Source organism: Coenobita brevimanus, chromosome 21 (genome assembly GCF_032717465.1).
Source record: "Coenobita brevimanus isolate Jiangsu-jjx chromosome 21, ASM3271746v2, whole genome shotgun sequence".
In the NCBI taxonomy this organism is placed as follows: domain Eukaryota; kingdom Metazoa; phylum Arthropoda; class Malacostraca; order Decapoda; family Coenobitidae; genus Coenobita; species Coenobita brevimanus.
Window position 1 is genome coordinate 1594009 of NC_136974.1, and position 22191 is coordinate 1616199.

The following is a 22191-nucleotide window of genomic DNA, read 5'->3' on the forward strand; positions in this document are numbered from 1 at the left end:
GACTGAACCATAAATGACGACCCGCCTTCATTCCTTCCTGTTTTGGTCTAAGTCGTTCCTGCCGAGGCTGGAGGACAGCCTGTGCTTACAGGCACTAGTGGTCAGCCCCTGAGTCAGCCAGGAACAGGTTAGGGGGAGAGGAATCCAGCCCATACCTGCACCAACCATAGCACTGGGCCTACACTGGCACTGACCTTACCACTGGACACACAAATCCACAGTACTGTAGCATGACGTTTGGCTGAGAGGTGACGATAACAGGGGGGCACACATGAACAAGTTGAAAAGACAGGGCTTTGAAGGGTTGGCGGGATCTGAACCATAACAATGCGCTGCACACCAGGGCCGCCATTTTGCCTGAGACAAGCGACGGTCACCTTGCATGTGCCTGGCGCTTTCCGATGGCAAAATTGTTATAGCGGGAAATTTTTTGTAAATCAAAATTTGGGGTGGAACTTTTCTATTATCGCTGCAGCGAATTATCATAAACCGAATCATTGTAAAACAAGTAATGACTGTACCGGCCACTGGCCTGTCATGAAATCCCATCAGAGATGTAAGAGACCAGGTTGTAAGGGCAAATCACATGTGAGTCCACCTACGTTTCAATAAGAACTGTAATTTTTTTGTGGATTTCCACAGGAGATAAATAGATCTTGTTCCCAGGAAACTATTTAGTTATGTTATTAGTGAAATCAGTGTTTGTCACCAAGGAAAGGGGTATGATTTTCTTTTACTGTAAGTATTTACCCAATGTTGCCTATTGTGGCAGATGTGTCACATATCCAGTATACTTGCATTATATATCATTACTCCAATGTTCTTTCATCTGACAAAGAAATGAAACAAAGAATCTGCTGCCCAGAAAGCATTGTAACACATACATAAACTCACTAACACATGCATGAACAGTGTCAACAGCAAGATAAATAATAAGTATGCTAGTTATTCTTTTTTTCTTTTTTCTTTTTTTTTTCATCTCACAGGGCATAGGCTATCTACAACCTGTCACAAATAAAAATTTTCATAAGAGAAATATATCACTTAGCCAGGGGCGCACCCAGGGCGTGGGCCCTGGGCCTGGGCCCCCCCCTTATCTCTCTGGGTCCTTTAAAAATTTATATATATTTATTTCGATAACAGCAAAATATGAAAAAAATGGCAAGTACAAACAAAGAGTAACACATGAGCCAGCAGCTCTCTGACTCTAAACCTGCATATGACCTCCCAGTAATTATCGGATTACCTGACCTCACCTCACTACGGGCCCCCACCTTAAAAAATTTCTGGGTGTGCCCCTGCACTTAGCATACCTGAATCTGAAACCTCTGACTCTCACGCATGTGTCAGGAAGATTTGGTTCATCGTCACCTGATGAATCATCAGTCATATGGCAGTGATTCAATAGAAACCTTTTCTTCTTCCCTCCATAAAAACAAATGACATTCATTGACATACTGGAGAAAACTGGTGCAGGAAACAGCAAGAGACATGCCCTGAAAATAACATGTGCCATATACTGTATGTCACACACATGCTGTATATATCAACCATTCTGACCAGTGTTCCAGACATGTCACACTCCATAAATGTACTCATTACAAACAAGTTCATGGGATTTTCTTTATGTCCATGAGTCCACGGATTCAGCAATGTCTTAGGAACATCGAGACATTTATGGGTATGCATGACAATCACTATGAAACCAAAAAATTAGGATAGCAATGTTTTTACTTACCACCACAACTTGCAATAATTCTCCTTCTTGCTTGACAGGTTTTGAGGTTTTCTATGTTAGTTCCCAATGTCACCCCCAGAGGGACTACGATTACAGCAAACGGCAACACTTATATGTGCCATTTCTCGGACACTGCCTGGGGCGGGCACCACAATCATACACCCTTCCAGTTAAGTACCCACCCTCTTCTGGACCCAAGGGTCCAAAAGAGGTTAAAGATTTGGGATCGCACCTTCGTTATCCCATGGCAGTGATGATTTCCGAACGCGTCGTGAGTCCCGAACTCTCTTAGATGCTGTTTTGGCGTAAGTTTTATCTGACGTACAGTGTCGACGCCTTGATGCACATTATAGTTTGCACGTTGTGAGGTAGGTTGTAATCTTTGGATGGTCTGGAAGGCGAAGCTCCCCAGTTAGGTTTCCACTGCTATTACTGTAATGTGTTTCAAATTGTATACATTGGAGTTTGTTGTATAGACTTCCTGTCTAGCCAGCGGGAACAGCAGTAAACACGGCTGTTGGGGCCCTCTAGGGCGTGCAGGCGGCTTTCATTAACCCTTTCATGCACGGACTCCAACCGAGTCATTAAATACCATCCTGTACAACGCACCATGATGCACATCGTGTCAAACAAAGGAGGACACAAGTTTATTATACATTAAGTTATGATAGCTTATTCATGTTTGATAAGTTAGGATTTTGGCCTGATAGATATTTGGGGGCTCTCAGAGGTTAGATTAAGTTGTGGTGGTAGTAGTAGTAGTAGCTGTTCCCTAGGCAGTCTGGCCGAACAGCCCCAAGTCCCTTAGGTAGGCCATGGCCGAGACCAGGCTTTCTCACAGAGTTCTCAAAGAGTGTATGTTGTGTTGTTGGCATAGGTGATTGTGTGCAATGCAGTCTTCCATAATGTGCTTAATAGTATGGGGTGCTGTGTTACATCGTGGACAAGCATCAGCGACGGAGTCATCCAGCCTCTTCTGGTAACTTAAGAGCACTGGATGATGCCCACATGTCAGCCTGGCCAGGTGGACCCTTTTCTCACGAGGGAGATAGGATTCAGAAGGGTGGATGTCAGGAGGCCGTGCATGCAGCTGTGTATTGTCTAAGTGACTGAATGGAGCGGCGAGTTATTTGAGTGTAGCTATGCTTCTGGAAGCTGGTCTGAGGTGGGCGAGGGGGGAGAGATGTCAGTACTGTATTTGTGTATGATGACGTGTGCTGGGTGTTGTTTTGATGTTCCTTGGTGTGTGTGGATGTGCTGCCATGTACTGTAGTGGATGTTGTGGGTTTGTGGAGGCTGCAGCAAGAAACTGGGTGCCTCTCATGTCTAGGTGATCCTTGACTTTGAGGACTTTGGTTTCTTGATGTAGGTGGTCTGTGGGTGTAGTAGCTGTGCAGCCTGTGATAATTTTTAGGGCTTTTTTGTTCTATATGGTCTGTAGAGTGTTGTAGTGTGTTTTGGTGAGGTTAGGAGCTCAGGCAGGGCTTGCATAATTCATCGCTTAACGTATGTATTGTTTGTATACTCTCCTTACATTCATTGTCAGAGATAACTATAGATAGAGTTCATCGAGTTCATTTAGCTTGGATCAGATCAAGATATCATGCCACCCAGTCCTGCATAGTTGTCAGCTTAGTGTCAGGTTGGATGAAATCATGAACACGTGCCTTGCTTGTAGAATAGGTCTACACAACACAATGCACATAATGGAACACTGCACAGCACATGCCTCACTAAGACACAGGCACAGCATCAGCAGTGTAAGGAACCAATGGGTTCACCCCATAGGGGCGGTTGTATACCTGCGGTCAGCAGGTCTGCTCAGCTCAGCAGTCTAGGAGTAAGCAGTAACAACAGCAGTAACAAAAAATTGGAAAACTTCATTTGGGATGACAACCACTTGGAATACATGGAGGAGTTTTGTTAACCTGAGAGACATGCTGGATATAGAAGGAGGTGCAAAAGCTTACTCTGTTGCTAGAATAAGAAATGGTTGGAAGAAGTTTAGGGAATTGTTTCCTTTCCGAATTATAAAAGGGACTCTCCTTTTGTGCTAAGGGTATACTTTAGAAAACATGTGAGAATTGTTAAGCTGTTTGGCAGTGAGACATGGCTTGTGAGAGAGGAGGATCCAAGCAGGTTGGATTGTACTGAAATAGGAATGTTGAGATGGATGTGTAAGGATTCATGTTTTGCAATACAAGTACTGTAGTGATATTGCCTTGCTCCCAAGGATGACACTTAGCCAAATCTGAAGTATTCGGCAAGATGATGCGTGATTCATTCATGTTAACGTTATTTGCCTTGAGTACTTGTGATCCCTGAGAAGCTTGTCTGAGGGTCAGCAAGAGCATTTATTTTGTAAACAGAGAACATGATCTTTGCTATACTGGTTAATTACATCCAGAGGTATGCGCGGTCACTTCCTCACCTGGGTATACGTGTAGATAGTGGAAATTCCTTTGGATGATTAGAAAGTTTGCTACAGGCATATGATATAACTCACCTTAGGAGATCCATCCATCCATCATCCAATCCTATGTCTCCCCATGAGGAGCATAGGAACCTGGGGCTAGGCAAGTTAGTCCTGACATTTAAGATAAGAGTGACCAGCCTCACTCATCCCTGAGTGGCATTACATGAGCAATAAACCCCAACCATCCCTTGGATATAAACCTACACAGGCTCAATCCGATTGGAGCACCTTAATTACCCACTAAACCACCAGGCACCATAATTTGGTTATGTGGTTACCACCAAGCATAGTAAATGGTTTCCTGGTTTACAGGAAACCATTTGGCTTGTCACCTTAGGAGAAATTCCTTGTAATTAGGGAATAGAAACAGTATCCATTTACTTTCTTATTACAGTACTGTGATTTATCTATCTATCTATCTATAGCTGGACGCCATAATCCCATAAGGGGTGGCCGTTTATGTTTTGATTTTATTTTGTGCTTCAGCAACACAGTTTACAGTTATTAAGCATAGAAGAGTCTCATTGAAGTGGTGGGTTTAGTACTTAGCTTTTAAATCTCTCTACTGTCAGGAAATACATCAGTTAAATCCAGCAGTGCATAAGGAAAGTTGATGTTTCAGAAAGTTCTCAGGCGATGCAACGCTGAGTTGTAATGTTTCTCATTCAGGTAGGCTTCAGTTGATATTTTCATATGGTATATACAAGAAAAAGATAAGGTTTAAGTAGATGAAATACGAATTGCCTTTGTAAAACTCAAAGTTGTTATTAAATATATTGTGACTATTACTGTTGAAAATCATCATCCAGGTTTAATACTGTATGGACATTAGGGCGTGTCAAAAAAAAAAAAATGCACGTATCTTTGAGCAACTGGTCATTTACACGCATTTGATGGGATAACTCCGGTGTGCAAATTTCACATTGATTAAGTAATGTTTACTGTTCATGCAGTTTATTTAAAGTTTCCATAACTTTACAGTCAAAACCCATTTTTTAAAATCCCTAAAATACTCTGGGTGGTGCTCTTGATTGTTCATTTACAGTGGAATCTCCTAAATCGCAGTCTTATGAGACTGGGTACATGCTGCGATTTGAGAATTTTGTGATATGGCCCCAGGCTCCTATGCTCCTCATTGGGCAACATAGGATTGGATAATGGATGGATGGAGAAATAACTAATTTTATTTCACCATACTTGTGGATTGCATTTCATTGCTGCATGAGGTAGATTATGAGTTGAATATGAATACTTCATATGAACTGCAAATTATGGTAAGAATATGATTATGCTTAAATGCTATATTTTATAGGTCACGATGATTACCATGCTCATTTACCTGTACCAAGCTTGTTATAAAGAACAAAAAGTTCCTGCTCAGCTCAGGAGAAACCTTTTGGGCTGTAGGAGTTAGAAGCAAGTCTTCATCCCTTTAGTATGAGGGTATTTTAAATTTTTTGGTGGCTACCACCAAGTTACTGTAGTTTATTCATCTTAGTATCCTGTTCCCGTCTTATCTGGGGGTTGTGTTAGAATTAGGCTTGTAGGAGCATTTTGATAAAAAGAGTTGTGAATTGAGGATGATGTGCAGTTGTTGGAAATGTTTTGTGGGTGGTTTGACTAATAAATAGATAAAGGATGCAGGTTTATAAACCTGTTGCCTCATTATTATATAATATTTTAATCTTGGTAGGTGGGGGCACCCACCATCTGCTTACTTGATGTAGTGCTACCATTAGCTGACCACGCAGTAAGTCAAGCCAAATGGTTTCCAGTAGCCTAGAAAAACTTTTACTATGCTAAGTGTTACCCCTATATCCAAATAAGCACCTACTAGTTCAAGTGGTTAATGTGACATTGCTGTAGTTCTTTCACCTTAACATGGCTCAGATTTTTTTCCTTTTATAGCAGTATTACACATTGCTCGATGGCAAATAAAGAAAATACTGCGACTGCATCCTTTCTGTGGCACTTCTTTGTGGCTGAACACTATGTTCTTGCTACAGCTCAGCATTCACGATTGAAAGATGACAGTTTTAGACCAGGTTAGAGTAAAAATATTATACTGTAGTAGAAGAGTAAATAGTAATTGCCCAGTTGCAGGTTAGAGAATTTTATGCTCAGTAGGATGCAGTGTTATGTATGCAGCAGGATGATGAAAGTAAGACTCTCTGATGAAAGCATCAGAAACGAAGTGGAAAGGAGGAGATTGAGATGGTTTGGATATGTGGAGAGGATGCACGAGGAGGTGTAGAAGTATTGAGGTAGTGGTCCATTGACAGAGAGGTAGACCAAAGAAGACATGGGACAAGAAAATGTATGCTAACCTATGCTCTAGAGGTATTACTAATGACCTGGTGCAGAACAGAGCAAGGTGATGAAGTACTGTCAGGTGAACCCATCTGACCCATGGGACAGTATATGGAAAACAGATGTAAACTGAAGGGTATGATGATAATTTTTTATTTCTCTATTTTATTGTTTTTCCTCTCTTTTGTAATATCTCCTTTTCCTTGCCAACAGAACTTGAAGTAACTGCATGAAGTGTGGCCAGGGCTGGAACAACGGAGCTTGTATATCGTAATACAGTCCCAGCTTGTCTTCAGGCTACAGCTGTCACCTCATGAAATGCATTGACAGCAGAGTCCTTCAGGTTAGATTTCATGACAAGTCCGTGTAACTTTCATAAAACGTCACGTAGCAGATTTTTTTTTTTTTTTTTTTTTTTACCTGTACCTAGTGGTGTGATGTACAGTAAGTGTTGTTTATGTAGTAAAGTAACCAGTTTTCCCGGAATTGTAGACCACACCTAGGATAATGTCAATTTGTGCCACCTGTAGCTTTATAACTTTGGACTAAATTACAGTATCAATGTTGTACTTAGTAAGTAATACTAACAATAATGTTGAGAGAAGGTCCCAAGGCCAAATAATTATGTAGTTACTCTCTTCATAAACTATGATATTTTGGACTGAGACTGGTTATGAATCATGAAAAATGGAATATTTCAAATGTGATAGATGCAGTTGGTCATGTGTTGCTTGTTAGATGTGAATGAGGATTTTGGATTTTTGGAGACTGGTTTTGTGAATGTTTGTGAGAGATGGTGGCTGAAATACAGTGTAGATAAGAGGTTCATCAGTCAGTATTTTAGATTAACTACACATGTTTGTGACCGGGCATTACAGTACTAAAATGTACAGTATAATAAACTTTACTGGTACTGCACATGTTTTTTATTTAATACTTGTTACATTGAAAGTACTGTATACTGTATTGTTCTTCCTACTGGCACTAATGTAGACTAGCAGTACATTCTCATAAGTACATGTTATTCTTTGTTCATAAATGTTGCTGTATACCTTAGTTCATTCCACCAGTCAAATCAGATGATGCCATACTGGAATACTATATACTGTATACAACAGAAAATGTTCATTACACTAGAAGTAATCTTAAAGATAAAATTTATAAATACTGATGAAGAGATGGGTAAAAGGTGTAGGATCAGTGAAGGGTATACCGGTATTTAACTCCTCCAGTTCAAAAAGACTTCCCTGACTTAAAAAACTGTTTGGACATGGCAGGGATGAAATAAAAATGAGGTTCATCTTCTGGGGTTAACCCACTGAACACAGGAACTTCCTTTTTTTCCATCTTTTGATTGTTATATTTAGTTTAGGATAGAATTCTTGAACTGGGGCAGTGAGACGGCATTTCCTAAGTTGAAGACAACTGTCTGATAGCAGTGAGAATAAACTAAAAAGGACATCACCTGGTTTCAAGTGGTTAAAGACAGATAACTTCATGAGACTTCTGCCATGGCCATCCTTTGTGGGAAAGGTGCTGGGAAGAGGCAAAATATGAGTAAACTAGGGAGATGGAGGAGTAAGGCACAGGGAGAGGCAAAGCATAAATTAATGAAGCAAGTAGTCAGTAGGGTATCTCTCAAATCAGTTACCATTGGCATTATGGACTACTGAATGTACAGTTGCTGTGGTCAAGTGTGGAGTTGGCTGGACACTCGGTACTATCATGCTGCCCGCAGGACTGAGTGAACTGCAGGATGACGATAAAGTAGGTAGCCACCACACTCACCACCTGTACAAGAGATTCGATTAGGCAGGATTAAGTCTAACTGGGTGTGAAAAGATGTGATTCAGCTCGATCATATACGATTACTGTAAGCAGGATTGTCTGAGTATATATAGTTAGGCAAGATTAAGTCTGATTAGGTAAGGTCAGCTACAATTAAGTCTGATCAAGTAAAATTAGGTAGGATTAAATGTAATTAGGTTGGACTGGCTTCAAATGATATCAGGATGAGCAGATTATCTGCTCAATTTAGAACATCTTTATTCTTAATAGTTTAGATGATAACTTACTATCCTGTTATAAAGGATTGTTTATGACCAGAAATACTGTATAGTCCTCCTCCTCCTCCTCCTCTGTTGCAGCGGGATGGGTAGGATCCAGACACATCATTGTCATCCTGACCCAGTCTCTCTCTTTTGAAGGGGTGGGAAGGATCCAGAAATAGGATAAAGAAACATACAAGTAGGAGAAATTTTCAGAGTGTACAGTGAATAAAATCACACATCCATTCACTTGTTGTTCAAACCTTCAGATTTCTTGGCTCTTGGCTTTACCTCTCAGATGATAGTGTACATTTCATCTCGTTTTCCTCGTGAAACATGTAGAGCCAAACTGACACCTGCTAAATTAAAAAGTGAAGTATAGTTATTGACTATGCAATATCTTTTTTTTTTTCCTGTGTTTTTACTTACTGTAAGGATGAATGATCGGTTAATGGTGAAGAAGTTGCCTCCAGTAATGTAGAGAGGAGAGATGGTGACGGCTCGGGTCAGCTGCTCAACCTGCATATAACACACAGGGTGGTTAGAGGAGGGGCAGTTGGATTTGTTATGTTGGACACAAGGTCTGTTACTAATAATTTTGTCAGTTATACTGTTAGAGGCTTTTGTACTGTAAAGCATTTTTTTTTTTTTTTTCCCCTGGGTTTTGCAAAACAGAGTTAAATGTGACCAGACAAAGTTCTGCGTCACCCCAGGTGGAAATAAATGTTGGAATGAGGCTGATGATGGTGATGATGATGATGACAGGGTTGTCAGGTTAACTACTGTATATCTGCAGTTTACATAGTATGCAAGCATAGTTTCACCCAACAGTATATACTGTACTGTGTTCATTCAGATGATCATTTGGGTCATATTGCCTTCCATTGCAACACAGTATGTTGTCATGATTATCATCAGCCAGATAGTGTGATGAAAAGTAAAGCCTCTCCCAGATTTCTCCAGTGTGACATTATTACTTTCATTGCCCTTCATTCTCAACCCAGCAGTTATGAGATCATTTGCTTTCTCTGTGTTTTTCTTTGTATATACTCGTTTAACTTCATATCTGTACGGCTACTGGTGTTGCCCCTCCCCCCTTTTTTTTTCCACTCAGATTGTGGTACGTAGTTTTTATTTTATTTTTTCTATCTGCAGATAATTTAATTTTGGTTAGGAGTGGTTTTTCAAATGAGTGATAGATGTAGCCATTGTTAATCCCTTCACTGCCAGGGTAGTCCCCAAAAGTGAATGAAATTGTATGGAGATAGGAAGAATAACCTGCAAAATACATCACCAGACTTAAAGAGTTAGTGAAAAGTGTCCTTTCTTGTTAGTGTCCATTTCTGCTTTTAAATTTGATTACTTCTGATTGCTTAAATCCACTGCAGCAGCTTCATAATGAGGGAATACTGGAATCATGTTAATTTCAAAATAGTAGTTATATCAGGATAGATCAATCCAGTGTGATAGCAGTATATAGTATATTAATTAGTGAGGGTAAATGTGACGTACGTAGAACTTATCCTGTGGTGAGGCAGCATACGGCAGCCCACGACACAGGACATCACCGCTCGCCTCTGCCTGCAGAACATATACAGTACTTGTTACCATCACACCACATACAGGTACACTAGCAGCTTGTTGCACTTCCACATATACTTCATTATTCTCATCGGCATCATCTAGTATGGTCCCTGCTCTTGTCTGTGCAGGAATGAATCTTGTCTCCACACCCACACTACATCCTCCATCATTAAACTCATCATCACATATGCTTCCCTTGTAATTTTATCCTGTCAGTGCACTCACATAGAACATTTTACCTGTCTGTCATTAGCCACATTAATTCTTCCAGGTATGAATGTACAGTGTCATATAACTGGCACATAACAATCGTATACTCCATACCTGAAGTAGCCACACTACTTTGATATACAAAGTACTGTATAGTACAGTATGAAATAAGAAACTAGTGCCTTTTTATGTTATGTATATGTTAACTTTTTACTTGTACTACAGCACACATGTGCAGCAATTCTGAATTGCCTGTACACATACCTAATTGCATTCATGACCAGAGCACACATTTCTCCCACCTCACTGGTGCACCACACCTGCTCTTGTACAGCCGAAGCAGCAAGGGAGACATGTACGAGGAGACCAGTTGTCTGTAGAGTGAGCAGCACCAGCACCACCACCTCCCCTGGCCGCAGCAGCCCTGACCCCACACCTTGGGCCAGAAGGTACAACTCCGTACACACGATCACCACCTGCACCACATACTGTAATCAGCTACCAGGATACTACAATATCATTTTGAGTACTTTGCATTATTTTCTTCATCACAGATCACACATCTTAGATGTTTGCTAGAGTTCATACATGCATCATCATCATCATTACCATCCAGACCTCCTTTCCCACCCTGTGACAGGGTGAAGAGTAGCAACATCCTGACAGCCTAAGTCTACCCATTTCAATGGGCTATGCTTCTGTTCACTGATCATTCAAGCCCATGGAATCCTGGCTTCATCATATAGGCCAAAGAAATTTCAACACATTCTGTAGCTTCACATATACCTATCTGATAGAGTCAGTCAGAATGCTGTCACTTTCAAAAGGGGTGCCAGATCCCTGGTTGTGTGCTTCTCCACATAAAATTCATCCAGCCAGCTCGGTCTCTTGTCAGTCCCTTAGCCTCACTAACTTCCATACTTCTCTTCGTCACACACTCATCCAACATATCCCTCCATCTTCTTGGCCTACCTTGCCTCCTCTCTCCTTCAGATTTGCTCAGAAAATTTTTTTTCACCACTCTATTGTCATCCATTCTTTCCACATGACCACATACATACACTACATTATTTAAGATAATGTCAAGTCTTAGTAATTCAGGAGGTTTTCCTCAACTTGTACATTTTCAGTCAAATGACTGCTGACAGAAATATACTAATTATTATTACTGGTATTTATTATTATTATGATAATGTGATAGGAAGCGTTAGGAGGAATACACTGAGGTGGTTTGGCCATGTGGAGAGGATGGAGGGTGAAAGACTGACGAAGAGAGTGTATGTGAGTGAGGTGGAAGGGGGGAGAGGGAGGGGGAGGCCAAGGATGAGATGGAGGGATGGGGTGGAGAGGTATATGAGAGAGGGGGGTGTGAGTTGGGAGCAGGGCAGTGAAATGGCGGGGGACAGGGTGACGTGGAGGTGATTTGTTTGTGGCCACCCTGATTGGGATTGAGGCGTCTGGCAATATATAATTATTATTATTATTATTATTCTGCATGGTGGCTCAGTGGTAGAGGGCCTGACTTGTGACTGTAGAGTTGTGACCACTGCACTCGGGTAAGCTGCCCTGCCGGGAGAGGTAGTGCTCTCCTGTCACCTAGCTGGTTGTAGCAGCCATGGGTCAGTGGGTTAGAGTGCTCTGACCGAAGGGTGGGAGGTTAGAGGCCACCCAATGGTTGTTGGTAGACATTAGGAAGGGCATCTGATCATAAAGTGCTACTCGCTCCAAAACCAAAGTCCCTTACCCAGGGGCAATGCCTTAGCTCTTATCAATGAAAGGGGACACAGCATAAACCATCCATCCATCCATCATCCAATCCTACGTTGCCCCATGAAGAGCATAGGAGCCCAAGGCTTGGCAAGTTGGTCGTGACATTTAAGATGAGAGTGACCAGCCTCACTCATCGCTGAGTGGCATTACATGAACAGTAAACTCCAACTACCCCTTGGATATAAACCTTCACTGGCTCAATCCAACTGGAGTGCCATAATTACTTACTAAATCACCTGGCACCATAATTTGGTTATATGGTTACCACCCTGCTTAGTAAATGGTTTCCTGGTGTACAGGACCACAAGTGAGAGCAACTTGTGCTAGTGGGAAACGCAGTGCAGTTTGCTAAGTGCATTATGAGTTGAGGCATGCGGGCTGTATATCATCACAACCATTATCTGAGATGTCAGCTGGGTTTGGGACCCCACTCAGGCCTTGAATAATAGGTTAACAGTTTGTATCTAATGAATTGGAGACACCCTGTAGAACAAATCTGTGCATGAGACCAATATATGCCAGGGCATGTAGTATAAACCGCTGAATCTATAAATCAAATGTTTCTGATACTATTTTATTTCTTGGAGCATATATGCATTGCAATACTGCAACCATATAATTTCTTGGAGCATATATGCATTGTAGTACTGTAGTCGTTACAATTTAACCTTTGCATGGTACTCATGCAGATAGTCTTTTTGCACATGAAGCAGTACTGAGACAAGAAAGTTTCTTGTACTTTTGTGTCCTGACATCCACCATAATAAATTGATTGAGAAACATTAAATACAGTAGCCTGAACAGTTCCAGCAGACTGAGAGGTGTATCATGACAGAAGTTGTTATTACTGTATGCAGGGGCAGGAACTCAAATATGGCACAGGACATAATTATCAACTTGATAATCCAAATGTACTTGATAAAAATATATGTGCCTATATTTTTGTCTGATGTGGATGTGATAGGAAGCATTAGGAGAAACACATTGAGGTGGTTTGGCCATGTGGAGAGGATGGAGAGTGAGAGGCTGATGAGGAGCATGTATGTGAGTGAGGTGGAGGGGGAGAGAGGGAGGGGAAGGCCAAGGATGAGGTGGAAGGATGGAGTGGAGAAGTATATGAGAGACGGGGGTGTGAGCTGGGAGCAGGGCAGTGAAATGGTGGGGGACAGGGTGACGTGGAGGCGATTTGTTTGTGGCCACCCCATATGGGATTAAGGCTTCTGGCAGTAGATAGATAAATAGATTTTTGTCTTTCTAAAGACAGTTCTGTATTAACTTTTGATTGCTGCTCTTGATAGCTGGTTTGTTTACTTTCAGTGAGGTTAATTTTCCCCAAACCTTTAGTACAGTGAATGCTTACTACACCATCTTCATAGCAGGTTACAATTAATCAGTTTAAACTGATCAGTAAACAGCAAGCTGCTTTGACAGTTTGAATGAACATAGGCACGTATAAGATAAATAATATTCACTCCTATTCATTATTGAACTTTCATTTAGCAGTACAGTATTTACAATATAGTAGCTGTAGTATTGTATGTTTCTAGTGTTAATTATCATTACTTAATATTTACTCTACAAACATTATCATAACCTGATTCCACCCTTCAACCTTCTATAACTCATGCCTCCTCACCCTACACTGTCTTATCTACTTAACCCATCCCAGGTTAACTAAATAGGCCTTCAGAATGAGAGGAAGATCAACAGTATAAAGCTCACAGCAAACAGTGGCAGAGGGGCAGGGATAGTGAGGTGGCAAGAAAGTACTGAAAGAGGAGGGGGTGGGGAGATTAGGGAGAAATGAGAGGGTTTGTGGAGTGGGAAGAACGATCAGATAGACGGAGGAAAAGTAGGATTGTAAAGAAGGAGGGGGAAAAAAGGTGAATCCCCTGAGCTAGGATCAAGCTCCAGGGAATGGAAAGATCTTTGGAAAGATCACTACATCTCTCATCAAAAATACACTACCCTGGTGCGGGCTTGTGCTGTTAACCCTACGGTCATGAAGCGTGAGCCCTACCACTGGACCTGGGATTGTAAAAAGTGAGATACTTTGGAAGCATAGTGGAAGAAAACTTGTGAGGGAAGGAGAGCAAATAAGAAAGGAATGAGATCTGAAAGAAGTAACAGAAATGGGTAATTAGGGAAGGGTAGAAGATGGGAAAAGGAAAGAATAGCAAGGAATGGAGGCATAAGAAGAATTAAGACAGGAAGGAAAGAACGTGGAAGGAATTTTGCAATCTGAGGGGGAAGGAGATACAAAAGTGGAATGGATTATGTGCTGGGAAACATGGGTGTTCAGTTTCATTTTGTCTGGAGCAAATCACAGTCTTCTAAGTGTTTCTGTGTGGAGGACAATACTGTAGGTCAAAGGAAAGCTAGAAGCAGCAAATTGCTGATTCTTGTGAAACTAAAGATGCTATACTGTACACTGCTACACCATACATAGTCTTGCACAAATGCACATCACTCTGACTAACAACAGCTGGGACCTGCACACCATATATACATTATATTCCATCAGTCACAAGTGCACATATATGCACTTAGTCATAGTCAAGTAGCTACAGTTAAATATTCATAGTACCAGTTACACAGAATCACAGCAGTGACACTTACCGTGGATGCAAAGTAGCACTGTAGGATGGGACTGAAAAAGCCCTGTGTGTCCCTGACCATGTCCACTAGCATCTGTCGGCCGCTCACCAGACCACCCACCAGCCCGCCCACACCTCCACCCGCTGCCCCTCGCCACCCACCAGCCCACACTTCTGTTGGCATCTCCATATGTGTTTGTTTGTGTGAACGTACATATACTGACTGACAGTGTGGCATGTCTGTTACTTTTGTGAGACATTTTATCATTCTTGCCTGAAAACAGTGTGTCTGTGAATAGGCATATGTGTATGTAAATACCAGTTTATGTTTGGGTGATAGTGTGGTGGGATGTGTATTTTTTGTAAATGCATAAGTATATGAACAGGAGCAGTATTTTACAAGTCAGGACAGATACAACAGCCACAGTAGTGGAACTATTTTGTTCAGCTGGCTTGCAGTGTTTCTAGGAGGAGAGAAATAATAAACATCAGGAGAAAGAGTAGAGGCAGAGGTATGACATGGGGTGTATTATGCAACAGAATATCGTTGGAGTACAGAATAAGGAGGGACGAGGGAAAGTTGACAGGTAAAGTTGTGGAGTATACAGTGTAAAAAAATCTAATTCAAAGAAAATAAAAAATACAGTTAAATCATAGAAAGCTGATGTCAAGTTCTTTAGGTAGAGGTGAATAATATGGTTAAAAAAAAGTAGAATACAAGATAGAGGTAAGATACACAAGACAAAATTAGGGGTACACGCAATGAAAAAGGTCAAAGCTTCACAGGGTCAGGTGAAGATTCTTCAGAATGAGCAGATTCCTCAGATACAGGTGGATCTACTGAGCTCATAACACTGTTTCAAATGGATTTTGTAATGTCAGGGTTTATACACATACATTACAGGGTGGTCATGTATTGCAATGCTTCATCTTTGTTTCAAAATGTTGCAGATGGTAAGGAGCATGAGGCTTTGTGTGAGAGATGTACCATGAAGGCAGCTAAAGCAACACAAAGGCAGAAAGAGAATGAGCAGCGTAAAGATAAGTACGTACACATTATATAGGTAGTATAGATGAAGGTTATGGTATACAGTAATATAAGTACTGTATAAAAATTATGATTATAATGACAGTCATGATGTAGAGAAGGAGTGTAGTACTGTATAGTCAGTTTTTTTTTTTTTTTTTTTTTTTTTTTTTTTTTTGACAGGGATCCCTAACCCCTTTCAGCTCTGTTGATGGTCAGTTGTAGTCAGATTCCTGGGCTGATTAGACTAGTAACCAAGGACACTCATTCCTACCACATAACCAAGGTCCATCATGTTTCATGCAACTTCAACTTTGTATGCAGGTTGTAAGAGTGGCTCATTTCTCTCAGATGAAAACAGACAGGCTGTAGTGAGAGTTTAGTGATAAAGTGTCAGGAATGAGAAAGGAACGGAGATAATGTACTGTTGCTCAAAAAAGTATCTTTATTCAGGTGAACACAGGACTCCACAATCACTAGAGTGATTTGAGAAGTGTCGTTATTCCATACAGTATTTCCTCATCTGTTGTATCAAAATGACTCACGTCACTTTCGTAAGGATACTTTTTAGAGCGATAGTACAGTAGTTGAGGTTGTAGAGAAGTCGGACAATAGAGAAAGAGTACAGTAGTGAAGTTCGAGGGTAGAGGGAGAGCAGATGTATAGTATAGGTAGAATGAGAGATGTAATTGCTGTGGAGAGAGAGAGAGAAGTGTGAAGAAAGGAGGGTAGAGAAATGAGTAGTGGTGAAGTAAGAGTAGAAGGAGAGTAAGTTTAAAGGTAATGTACAGCGTATTAGTGAAATGTAAGAGAAAGAATTGAGTCCAGAGATACATACCATTGAGGGCGTGGCTGAGGTGAGTGTTCCAAGTAGCAAGAGCAGCGGTGAGGAGGTGGCAGTGTGTTGTGAAGTAGAACAGTACCCCCTTGTTGATGGCAAACTGATGTAGGGCCACCAGTGCAACACCCACACGCACACCCTGCAACACTGTGTCTTAGTACCACTGCACCACACACTCATACTTACATTTATACACACTAATGGCTGCTACAACATTTATTTGACAAAGGGACAGCAGGACAAGGGACAAAACAAATAGGAGAGGGTAGGGTACAACAAGGCAGGCACAGAGCAGGATAGGATAGGAGTGAACAGGACAGGACAAGATATGGACAGAAAAGAATAAAGAAGGCTAGGGCAACACTAAAAAAAAAAAAAAGAAAAAAAAAGAAAAAAAGCCAGTTGATTTGAGCACTGGATGCGACTTTTTGTATAGATGTGCTGTGTACTTTATTTCAGTGTTGATGGTCGTTTTTTTTATAAAATTATACAGTATTACTGTGCATACAGTATTTATAAAGGCAAAAAATGAAATGTTAAAAAAAGCTATGCGTGGATGAATTGTAAGATATTTTTGGCATGTACAGTGTAGATCTGGAGTGTTTTTAGGAGATATTCTGATGAACAGGGAACTAGGGTTTAACCTGGCTGGATGAATTTTGTACGGATCTGTTTAGCAACCACCCCCCCCTTTTCTTTTTACCTGACAGTCACTGAATTGGCTTAGTATGATGGGTAAATAAGAAGGAACATGTGGATAACTGTACCTATCAGGTGGAACCAGGATTTCCAGGGCCTGAATGGTAAATGAATGTGTGTGTGGCCCATTTCATTGGGTATGCTGTTGATTAATCCTCCCACCATTGTTTTCTTTCCTTTTCCTGTCCCTCTTTACCCTACCTGCAGATGATGATGATGATGATGATGATGGTGATGATGATGATGATGATGATGATGATGGGTCTGGAAAAATTGTTACGAGGTGAATATGGAGAGATGATCATGGATGTGTTACATGTGTAGGGTGTGGATGCTGAGTGCCATAAAGTTTTTGTGATGGAAATGAAGCATGTGTAATGGCAGATGGATTATTATGGGAGTGGTTCAGTATCGGCGCTGGAATATGAGAAGGGTGTGTGATGAATGCAGGTTGTTGAGAGAAAGTGACTGACAGTGTGATATGCTAGTGAGTGATGAGAGACTTGAGCTGGTAGAAGAGTTTTATTATTCTAGGACAATAAAAGAAAAGCGAGATAGCCTAAATGCGGAAGGAAGCAGCTCACAGAAGACAGATGGCCAGTACTATAATAACCTTGATATGAGACAGATGGTTGTGTATGGAGTTGCAAGGGGATTGTTTGAAGGTGTGTTGGTACACATAATAACATATGGATGTGAGATTTTGATGTGAAAAGTCTAGAGAGAGCAGCAGAAATGGAACTATTAAAGAATGTGCATGGTGGTTTGTTTAGAGTGAATAGAAAAGAAACAGAAATTTGTAGGAGATAATCAAAGGGTAGAAGAGCATTCTTAGATGGTATGGTCTATTAGAGACAAAAGACTATGGTGATGAAGGAAGCATATATGAGTAAGCTTCAAAGTGGAAGGAGGTTTCATAGGCCCAAATGGTAGGTGAATGTGGTAAATGAGTGTGTAAGAAAATGAGAGATGGAAGTTGAGGAACCCAAGGAACCAAAATGAGACTGAAGTTCATGGATGAAAACACAGAGATGCTCATGACAAAAGGTGCACCAGTTTTTTAACCTTATATTTAACTTAATGGTGGATGTGAAGCATGTGTAATAATGTAAAATAAGAAGTATGTACTGTAATTGCTGATGGCTGTGCTGGTGAGACTCAATCAAGGTCAGTTGTGGATCCAGAAATTATTTTTGAGGTGCTTCCTGTATCACTTTCCCAAGAAATTAGCATTCAATATACTGTACCTTCTCTCTCTAGGCCAGCTAAGTAGTATGTGATATATTAATGTTTATAAACTGTTGAACTGAGAATGAAAACCTGTGAATATGCAGGTAAGGCCTATAAATTGTCAACAAACAATGGGTTGCAGCAGGTTTGCATGGGAAAAATAAAAGTAGGAAAAACACAGGGATTTTGCCTGGGCCACATAAAAAAAATCCCTGAATCCACTCATGAATTTCAAAGGCCTGGTTGATCTTTGAATCGTGATGTGGCCCACTTCACTGATATGCCTGTTGAGAGTTCTACTGTTAAGGCTTTTCTTTCTCTGTTTCTGAATCCTGTTTCATCCCATCTCAGGTAGATATTGTGGGTGGGATGAGATGATGATGATGGTGACTTTGCTGTAATTATATTGTCATGTGGTTTATCATTAAGGAGCCCTTTTTTTTTTTTTTCCACAGAAGGGAGTGGAAGGACAGAATAGGGTGAAAATTTCCAAACTAGTTACATTGAGCACTTTTTTAACCCTGTCAGGGACTAAGGTGTTATGTCACAAATAGATAAATAGAATGCATGATATACAAATGTACAGATAGATAAACAGGATAATCTTGGGAAACCTGAGATGGCTTAAACTTAGAAACTACTGTATGTGAACAGGACATAGGTTAACATATGGCCTGGTAATGCAGAGGAGTACTAACCGCGGCTGAGGTTGCTGGGGGGAGCCATTCCTGCGGTATGAGGTAGAGTCGCTCCGCTAGGCCATCCAGCACTACTGCCAAGAGGCGGGGTTTGCCCAGAGCAGCAGCCGTCACCATGGCCACGATGAAGGCCAGCATGAAGGCCAACTGGAGGTAGCAGCGCAGGCATGTGCGGGGTGGCAATGGGATGTGGTGCGTGAGGGTGAGGCGGGTCCAGGCAGTCAGCAGGCGGGCATGACAGGGGGCAAGAGCCAACATGGTGGCCACCTGCACACAAGCATTCACTTGGTATCCACCCACAATCACTACACCCACTGTCTTCAGTGACCGCACTGCTTGGTGTTCCTCAATGCCCACATCCAACTCCAGCACATGTCGTGCTACTGAGATAGATGCCACCACAGTCAGGGCGATGAGAAATGTAGCCGCCACCGCCCTGGCCACCCCAACAGCTCCCTGCCACCCTGCCATATACCTGCCAGTGGCTGTGTCCCACCCAGGCGGTCCCACCCCTACCACCCTCAGTAGCACCAGAAGTGGCCGTAGCACCACCTCCAACACCGGCTTATCCACGCTGCCCACCTCTACACGCACCTCACCGCGCCGCCACACAGACCTCACATCCTCATGACTTTCAATGGAGGAACCACGCTGAGGGTCACTGCCATTGTCATGGTGGGGGTCAGCACTGGGTTCACTGAGGTCAGTGTGGGGATGGGGGTTGGTGTTGTGGTGAGGGTGAGATCTGGGGTCAGTGCTGTGTTCAAGGTGGGGGTCATGCTGGAGCTGGGTTTGTAATGTAATGATGTGGTCAGAGGTGGAAGTGGGGTTAAGGTGATGGGGTGAGGCAGGGGCGGAGGAGATGGGGTGTAGCGTCATGAGGCCACCACACCTGTAACACAATAATAACAGTGTATAAGGACAGCAAGGACAACCAATTAAGATCAGCACACCTAAAGGACATAAAATGGCGAAAGATATTGCAGAACTTCCCATTTATCTAATTATCATTTTCCACCAGGTGCTTGGATGGGTAGAATCCAGAAATCTGAACATGGAAACAAAAGTATGGGAACAATCCACATGGGCAACAATCCACAGTTATGTGATTTATAACACGAAGTCACTCATTCAAACCATTCCACAGCTAGGGACATACCTAATATGTGTTGTGTTGTGGATATCCCTGGGTTGTATTTCCTGACCACTATGCATAGCCCATCAGTTATCTGGTAGCTCCTTTTATCATGAATGAGTGTAATTCACTTTCCTTGCACCACTCTCCATAAAGGAAGGCTTTCTTTTCTTTGCCTTTCTTACACGACACTCTTTCAGTTGAGTATTCTGAAGATACTGATGAACGTAAAGCATGTCGTGCATTGCCCTGCCCATCAACACTGTGTTTAAACAACCTGAACATTATACGCAGAACAAATTTGGCATCTTTCCTCATTATTTTTAGAACTGCCAAATTTTGTCATAAATTTGAATACGAAGGAGCACTCTGAGAGTGTAACACAATCCCACCAATTGGTTTAAGGGTCAAACATTTTACTGTAGTTTGCCCTTTGACACAGACCTTTCACCAGTTACACTCAGAATCAAATTACAGCATTTTTACCTCATCCTTGACCCATCAAACTTGGTCCAAATCAGGTCAGAAGTGTTTGTGTTGACCTGTGACCTTGACATTTGATTGATTGTTCTCAAAATTGGATCCCTTTATCCTTGCCTTCCTTTAAACCTTTCTGTAAGCTTCATCTCAATCAGATAAAAAGCTGTTTAGGTTTGCAACCTTGACCTTTGACCTATTGTTCACAAGAACAAAAGGTTAACCCCTTGGCTACTCTGCAACTCTTACACCAAGAATGGTCTAAGTTTGATCTGAATTGGTTTTGCTATTTTGATCACATGTAGACACATGAATTAATCCCTGACCTTGACCTTTGACTAACTGTTGTAAAAATCAAATCCTTTCATTCTTGCTTTACCCTCAATCCTTCCACTAAGTTTGGTGTAAACTATAAAAACTGTTTAAGTTGGTCTTGCTTGATGAAACTTTGAACTAGCCCTGTAACCCTGACCTTTGGCCTCTTGTTCTCAAAGAGTCTGTCAGCCCATTGACCGACCACCAACACTTCCACCAAATTCAATAAAAATTGGATGAAAATTTAATTATTATTTCACACACACACACACACACACAGACACACACACACACACACACACACACACACCTCGAATAAAACAATACCCATCCATGCTTCACGTATGGAGTATAGGAGTAATGCAACACAACTTAACGGGTTTGTGTTCTTACCTACCTAACTGGTCTTACCTAATTGTATCTTTACAGGAATGAATCAGGCTCGTACTGTCCCGTTTTTTTAACCATTTGTATCATACATGTCTTTAAATTTATGAATCGTTTTGGCACACACTATCTCATTTAGTACTGCATTCCACTGATCAGTTGCCTTTTGGGGGAAACTGAATTTCTTTACGTCTTTATCACCTCTTTTTGTACAGTTTTTTGTAGTGTCCTGTTGATGTTGCTCCCCGTAAGTTATATACTCATGTCTATTTTCTCCTTTCCTGTGATGCATTTACTTTTCATAACATAATCATGTCTCCTCTTTTCGTTCTCCTGTAATGTTGGTAGGTTTAATTTTTTGAGTGTTTCTGCATAGCTTAGATCCCTTACGCTTGATGCCCGTCTTGTAACGGCTCTTTGTACCTTGTTAATCTTATCTATGTGTTTTTTAAGGTGTGGATTCTCATACTGTACATGGCAATGAATTTCTTACGAGATAAGAATTAGCGACCTATCAGCCAATCAGTTGTTACATCGTTTATGTCAGTTTTCTTATATACTGTACTACATTTCGTTGTTGTTGTTGTTGTTGTTGTTTTTTACTATTATAGCCCATTAAAGCCAAATGCATTGTTCTCAAGAAAGTATA

The 22191-nt window shown here is 41.4% G+C and overlaps 1 pseudogene; it reads right to left on the minus strand.

The window, feature by feature from the left end:
• Nucleotides 1-2462: 2462 nt before the first annotated feature.
• Nucleotides 2463-20920, minus strand: LOC145392055 (uncharacterized; annotated as a pseudogene).
• Between the last annotated feature and the right edge of the window lie 1271 nt (nt 20921-22191).